The sequence below is a fragment of the Zootermopsis nevadensis genome, unplaced genomic scaffold (genome assembly GCF_977971745.1).
Source record: "Zootermopsis nevadensis isolate Lab colony 2312 unplaced genomic scaffold, Znev_1.0 Znev_ptg000002l, whole genome shotgun sequence".
Lineage (NCBI taxonomy): Eukaryota > Metazoa > Arthropoda > Insecta > Blattodea > Termopsidae > Zootermopsis > Zootermopsis nevadensis.
The window spans coordinates 11,422,681-11,429,605 of NW_028259134.1; the positions used below are offsets into that span (position 1 = coordinate 11,422,681).

Here is a 6,925-nt window from a genome sequence, read left to right on the forward strand (position 1 = left end):
TTTGATACAATGCTGTCGGAGGGGGGGAAGGGGGTGGACATGAACACTGAGTAATGCGTCAGGACAAACCGCGTTGTTTTCCGTTGAACTAATCTCACAGCATTGGAATCAGTTTCGGCTTCTGATTATGAAATGCTATTTCCAAAGAGGATTTACTGACAATACATCACAAGTTAAGAGCGTATTAAAAGGTCGGTCTTCGAAGTCCCCGCTTTGCATTAAAATATCCTCACATTCACTGGCACGATTAATTAGCTCGTTGATACTACTTGCACAGTTCTTTGTCTTAATTAGGCTGTTTCTCAACAAAGTACCACCTCTTTATGGAATCCTAAAGTTCATCACAATATTATCAAAATACAATATCGGAACGTGTCAAGATCCAGCTCAGTTTTTCTCATATTTAATCCCACAGAACAAAGTCCTTGAGAATCTGATGTTCTCTCAGCTGTAACACGAATTCCACTGCTTTTCGAAACAATAGGGTTCACAACCGAGTTCAAAAAATCCCCAAAATCGACTTTGAGACTCCTTAATCCAGTCCACAAACTCGGAACCTGTCCATGTTCCGTCTTAATGTTATCCTCCCGTCTATGCCCAGGATTTCAATGTTATTTCTTTTTTTAAGGCTTTCTGATGCAAATTAATCACATTGCTTTTTCTAAATATTTGTATTAATATTATCACCCATTACGCATCTAGACCTGCTGGACAGTCTGCTTTCCGCCAAGATATTGGGACAAAAGTTCTGTATAAAAGTCGTGCTTAAGGTTGACAAGTGTTCAGCTCATCTAATCCTTCTTCATTCAATCGCCCTAAGAACACCCGGGACACAGCGTAAATTATAAAACCTCTGATAATGTTTCTTGCCTTTCATTGATAATAAATGTTTGTTTGCACCGCCTGAATCAACACGTTATTTTCATACTGACTGGATCACTGTTCTGCTCTGAAAATGAGATGTTAATTTCCACATCGAAATTGAGGGCTACTATTTTAACAAATATCCGGACATAGAGGCTGAAAAGATCAAACCTTTACTACATGTAACTAGCAGTCAGATGTCCGGGGATCATGTGCCGAATCTATCGCGATAAATGTTAATAACTCACTTAATATTTCTTCTGAATTCCTGATTGTGCAACTATTAAATTAAATATAAATCACATCCACGACCGCCTCTTTCCAAGTCCGTACCCATTTACCATTTGCCTTTGAATCTCTTATGCAGCATCGTTAAACAAGCCTGACAAAATGACACACAATACATTTCAGTTAATATATTTTTTCTCAAGTCCTTTAAGTTAACTATCTGTAAATTAGCGACCACAACTGTCATTCCACACGGTTACAAGCAAGGCTGTACTGCTGAACAAACTTAATGTCGACTAGCAAGCATTTTTTATCTTACCTTTCATCTGGTTATTTCTGCATTCAGTTCATATCAACTTGTCGAACCGTTAAAACAACGAAATAGATTTTTACAGCTTGTATAAAATAACTGCCAGCTTAAAATCATAATACGAACACGGAATTCTAATGGTCTAAATGACTGCAGTGGAAATTTACTCTACCTATTTCTCCCTTTTGCCTGACTGTTTCAGAATACAATTAGAAGCGAATTAGATTTTTAGTAATTTAATTATTCTTTAAAAATTGTACTGTGCCAATTATACAATCCAGTATGTCGAATGTTAACAAAGTTTCATTTATGAAACAGAAGCCTGGCATATTCTGTATAACATGTTTTACCACAAGGGCAGTAGATATGGAATGGTGCGAGGATCAACCAAGGACAAAGAAGGGCTACATAAAACTCACTGTTGTCATAAATCAGGGGTAATTTAGAATGGCAAAGGAACAAACGTTTTTCTTCAGGTGCGTCCACGCTCTTCGTGCTGCAGACTCGGGGTGACTGCTGCCAGTGTGTGCAGACAGCTCTATCGATACTGCAGTGAACCACTCGACCCCCATGTCTCCGGTTCATTGCACTGCTGGAGCAATTGAACATTCACGAATGAACACGAGAGGGATTAAGATTTAGAGCCACAGCAATCTAGGTGCGCCTCTAAGGGTATTTCCAACGAGAAATGGCTACGCGTCTATCCGCTCGCCCCCTCAGTCGTACAGGACACTAAAAATATAAGATGATAATTTGTCACATTTCGGAAATAACATATAAAAATCGGTACGGACAGAAAATGATAAAAACAAAATTAAAGTCTCTGACATACGTAAGATTTCAGAGACATGTTGAAGGCTTAAAATGTTATTATGCAAAGTAGAAATACCGAAAAAATAAGCACGTTAGTGGTGTTTTTTATAATAAGTGAGCGAGTCTGCTGCATGGAGGTAGTTGGACAAATTTTGAACTGTAGAAGTATAAGATATGAACGCAAACCGAAATGAACAGGATACCTGTGAAACATTTCCTTTTAGTTTTGTAATTGTTTTGGTGTATAAAAAACAGAAAACAGGGAAGCCTTTTCTTTAAATTACTAGGAAGTATCGCTGTGTACGAAATTAATTATTCTCCCTGCCGGGCACTCTAAAATAAACAACTAAATAGCTAAGGAGCAATTTGAAATACTTTCCGAGTCACAAATAAAAATATTAACTATCCTGAAATAGGCCTGCCCAAACAAATGTCGTCATGGCTAATGGCAGTACCTGTCAGTCAACGGTAGAATATTATTTAGTAATCTGTTAAAATTATAGGGATTATATATTATTCCATATGAGTCATCCAGAAAAATAATTCTCTGACAATTCGAGACCTCTAATCCAATATAACCCTTAGTATTGAATGATCGTACAAGTCGTGATGAGCTCTGGACAAAAATGGCAAAAACTGAACACAATACCTTAATTTTATTAGGCAATGAAAATAAAGCGACGATATTAGGTTCAGCAATTCAGTTTTATTGATGGCTGCGATACGTATGAATCAATATCACATAGTTTACAACCTGGGGGCACATAATGCTGTCCGTCCGACTCACTGCACAAAAAAATATCTCAATTTACTACAGAGAGAAAGCAAATGAAATGACATTTCCTGAACAAAATTATACGAAAACCTATTCACGAATAAGCATTGTTCCCAACATACAATTCCCAGCTAACTGAATTGGTGTGTGGATTGGCTGGTACTTTTGAATGACACAGAAATGTGCTACGGGGCACGTGAAAAATATGTGAAAACTTTAATTATTTTGACGACAATTATAATCACAGCAAAACAGTCATAATACGAATTACGTAATACTTCGCCAACTTGTTCACAAGTTCAAGTGATTATCTTAAATACAGCCTTATTAAAAACACGCACCTACCAATATCTTGGAGAATCATTTTATTATTTACTCTGATCTAGTTACAATTAAAGATTGAAAAAAACCAGTACACTAGGTATTTGACTATCAAAAAGGGCCAGAAAGTTTTAGAGTTGATCGATATAGCAGTCCACGGAGCACTGCTCCTCAGTAAGGAAATTAACATAAACTGACAACTATTTATAACCTGCAGAGTGATTATAGAAGATGTGGAGGCAGATTCCGTCTTATCATATGACTTATAAAGCCATGATAACAGATTTCTGAAACACAGTACTATGGTTCTGGTATAGACCTGAATCTGTGAACTTCATTCGAGATAGATACCTCACACACGTTCTATATGAGCACTAATTCATAAAATTGAGGTTTCAGACCCGGTGATTATTGAGATATTTATGATATTGTTGATATTATTACACCATTCCTACAAAAATTTTAGCTATATAACCTATCGGGTTAAGATGACGTCGTAAAATAGCCTGAAAATCAATCACACATCTTGATATTTCCAAAATCGTCTTTCCGAAAATCCCTAATAGGCACTCAATGTAATTGGATGGTCCTCCAACACCAGCTATTCTATAATTTAATTTGTCGATCTACCTGTGAAAAAACAAACTAATGAGTAAGTGCTTATGGAAATAGTGAGGTAAAGTATGTATTATTAGGCAGCAAACTTGCACAAATCCTGACGCCAGGCCGTATTGGACCGTAACATTTTCATAATAGCGCCTATATTATCTGCATAATATTCTGACGGTTTCTATACATCCTTACTGTTCCTATGTGTATTACTGTAAAAAAGCATCGCGCAACGTGTAAAATTTGTGTACATATGAAATAAAAAAACAGAAACTAATTTTAATATTTTCACTCAACCCGAATTTATAAAATGTTGTTTGTTATAACAATTTATTGTTCCAGATTACATTAGCGATTAAGTTCTGATGAAATATGATAGTTCCAAAGACTTGGAACGGATAGCTTAATCGGATGTCGGTTTCCCTGACGAATTTTAAATGAGGCACCTCTTAAATATACGTCAGAATCGCCAATGTAAAACTTGAATGCTTAAGTCTTTTCCTGTGAACGAAAAAGAAAGAAAGAAAATTAAATTTGGAGACGGTCTTCCAAATGTTGGGCTGGATGTAACTAACACTGACACGGTCGACTGCATGAGAAGACTTCATTGTATTCGTTGTTCCAAAAATCCAAAAACATCTTAAGCTGCCGGTCCTGGTACATAATTAACCAGTAAATTATAATTTTGTAACAAAACTTTCTTAATTAATGAACACTCAGTTTCTAATTCTGTTCGTTACATACATATATAATTAAAATTAAGATGTCCCAATTTAGAAATAAAATCCGATTAGTTTTAAGCTGCAAATGCATTATGATAAGCCTATTATATTGTCACAAATAAATAGAGTAATAGACCTTTTACCCTGAAACACACTGAACCCTACGTTTGTAACAAGAATTTAATTCTAGGCGACAGCTTCTTCTTGGAATTAGAAATATTCAAAGAATTTACGGTTCTCCTACAATCAATATTTTGTAACGAGAGTAGTCATATATTTTTCTTAAAATCTTAAAGAAACCTTGAAACCAATGTAATACTTTCCCGCTTCATATTATTTACAAAAATAATAGTTTATTACGCATTATAATTTCGGACAGTTATTAAAGAGTTTAATTCATACTTCCTATCAGTCTGTCAAATATAACTTAATAGACGTTTGACGAATTTTGTGTAATTGTCATTATATTTCACTGTTACATAATTATTTATAAAAAGTACCCAACTATTATATTTTGTGGGCGTAAGAGAGCAGACTTGTTTTGTCTTCAATTTCAACGGCAGAGAAGCAGTACGTTCAGGTGATTATGTATTACAAGAATGTAATATAACTGATATATGTCTACACATAGTGAACATATACTTCTATAATTTTAATTTAAAAATAAACTATTTCATAGATACTGAGATAGTGTTAAATGTTTTAATGATAAACAAATTGTAGATGAAACTTACATCGCACGTTTACTAGCTTGTAATATAAACTACACCCTTAAACGAAATGTATACTAGAGCACCACATAGCGTATAAATGTACCATAAATGGTTTAATATTATAAAAAAATAACTTTATTTGAACAACAAATTAATTTTAATAAAACTGATAATTATCCGTTTTATTAAAATTATTTTTTGTATAATAGATTAATTATAATTAATTTATTATAAAACATTTAATTCAGGCTTTTTAATATTCAGCAAAAATACTCTGCGATAGTTATATGAGGTACTGTCCAAATAAAGACGGACAGAGCAACAATCTGATTATATAGCTTTATCTATAGCCGAGATTAATCCTTATTTTACCTCCTTGTGTCCTATATACCTACATGAGACGCAAATGACGCAACGGATTAGCACTGGGCGTACCTCATTTGCCCATTTGCGTTCCATTCACTGACAAAATAATGTAATTCCTTTCCGACTGACTTTATCTTCTTTGGGTTTTAAACTTGTTTTCAAAGTCAACTTTTATTATGCAGAGGCCAAATTATGTAACATTCCCACTGCGAAGAAAGCATTTTCATAAGGGTGGTTCTTCGAACGTCGCATTACGATGATTAGCATTGCTGCTTTATATTTTAAGAGTCCTGACTTCAAATCTCGACCCGAAGACTGACTACCCTAATTTCAATTTTTCGTGATTTTCCTCATACCCTCTATGCAAACTCTAGGATAATTCATTAAATTAGGTCGTGATCGCCTACTTCCATGTTCTTTGTAATGCATTATTCACTGATCATCCCATCACACATTTCACGCTAAAAAGACCGATCTAACGACAGCATCGATAAAAGCATAACAAATAAAAAAGTAAAGCATGTTTTGTATTATTGACTTTACTACCAATTATCCACATTACACGTGCTCCATGTACGTGCAAATACATTACAACACAATGCAAATGCATTTGCACACAGACAGTATTACTATGATGTTCCCACAGCAACATTACAAGTAACCTATGGACAGTTTCGAATGTGTCCTCCTTGTGTCAATCGTATAACGCGGCGTATGTTTGTGGCTAAAGTTTGCATTACAAATCCAAACAATAACACAGTTGATACTCTCTTATGTATGAACCTACTAATGCTATGAATGTATTTACATAAATTTAAAATGAACTTACCTTGCTGATGGAAATCTCTTGTATAACGCCCCGGTAACTCGAATGGGATGTGTTGATGGACAAATGAGATGAAACCTCCTCACCATCTCAGACCAACAACTGCACCCAGACGTAGCTCGTTTCTTTGCCGGCATAATTGAGGAATATTTTCTTTAAAAGGACGGTGAATTTGTTTCTATAAACAACATCACCAATTCGGTATGTCTTTGCCATCTTGTTGTAGTTTTGCTGAAAAGAACGGTTATATAAAACTCATGTCAGAATAGGTGCATGTAAGAGATTATTCAGAGAGTTTTATTCTACAAAAGTATATTACAGATCTGCCTCACTCTGTTTTATGTTTATACTCTGCCAATGCAAATCTCAATTCGTCTC

At 35.0% G+C, this 6,925-nt stretch overlaps 1 long non-coding RNA gene across 1 annotated transcript in view; it reads right to left on the bottom strand.

The window, feature by feature from the left end:
- LOC110832182 (uncharacterized) overlaps positions 1–6,684 on the bottom strand; it is a 78,383-nt gene extending 71,699 nt beyond the window's left edge. The window contains exon 1 of the long non-coding RNA XR_015535304.1: positions 6,551–6,684. This is a non-coding gene — a long non-coding RNA (uncharacterized LOC110832182). The remainder of the gene's footprint in view (positions 1–6,550) is intronic.
- Positions 6,685–6,925: the final 241 nt, after the last annotated feature.